Here is a 1,158-nt window from a genome sequence, read left to right as displayed (position 1 = left end):
CAGTTGGTAGAGCTCCGCTCATGATGGTCCACTCTCTCCAACACTGACAAAAGACCCTGGTACACATCATATTGAAACAGATATAGACCATGAGACCGAGTCAAAGGTCTTGACCACATGCACCTTTGATGGAGGCCATTTAGATTTTCGAAAGAAACATGCTCCCTTTGTTTTTATTTATTTAGTCTATGTATTAACTTTGCCTGAAGTCAATTTTTGTAACGTTTGATCAAGTTTATAAACAACAATATAAACATTTACAATAACAAATTTATATAATGTGACAATATTTAAATGATGAAACCCATGGTATTAATTTGATGGTGTGTATGTTCTTTTTACAAACTTTATGAAAATTTATAAAAAAATGATTTTAAACAAAGCTAATGTGCGGGTAAACAAAAACGGATATCTAAGTTCGAATTTTAAACAAAGTGGTTCATCACATTTTTACCTTCGCTGACCCTAGTCAATATTTTTCACGAAACCCCATGAAAAATCATCTCTTCTAATTTTAGGCCCTTGCCCTGTCTTCCCCGTGCTCCACCGCCGGCCCCGCGAAACCCCTGTCCTCCCCGACCTCGCGCCGCCCCGCCGCCACCTCATCGCGGCCTCACTCCTCGCGCCTCCCGGATCTCGCGCCGCGACTCTGCTCCAGCCGCCGGAGGGCTAAGTAACGGGCCCTAACTCAGCCCCTCCAGCCGCTCCCAGTCCCGTGCTCTGCCCAAGCTTGCTCCAGCCGCCGGAGTGCCGCAGGACAGGGAGATGAGGCCACCGCTCCGCCGCCTCCCCTCCTTACTCGTCCGCGGCCTCCGTCGCCATCTTCCTCTCCGCCCGAATCTTCTTCCTCGCCGGCGGCCACATTGCCCATCTTCCGCCCTTCCCGGAGCTTCTTTCTCGCCGGCGGCTGCCTTCACATCTTCCTCCTCGCCAGCGGCCACCGTCGCCGTCCCCCTCCGCACCCGTATCGCGGCCGTATTTGCCAAGCATCCCTGCCGCATCCCGAATTCTTTCGTTTCTTGTATCAAATCACAAAACAAGAGATACTCAGGGATACGCGTGTCCCCACGCGTCCTGGCGCATCCCCCTGTCGTGTGCGCGCCGCTCAGGGGCATGGCGACGTTTTCGAGTCTGGTGGGTGATTGCTCTACCTTCTGG

The sequence above is a fragment of the Triticum dicoccoides genome, chromosome 6A, assembly GCF_002162155.2.
Source record: "Triticum dicoccoides isolate Atlit2015 ecotype Zavitan chromosome 6A, WEW_v2.0, whole genome shotgun sequence".
NCBI lineage: Eukaryota > Viridiplantae > Streptophyta > Magnoliopsida > Poales > Poaceae > Triticum > Triticum dicoccoides.
Note: the sequence above shows the minus strand (reverse complement) of the source record.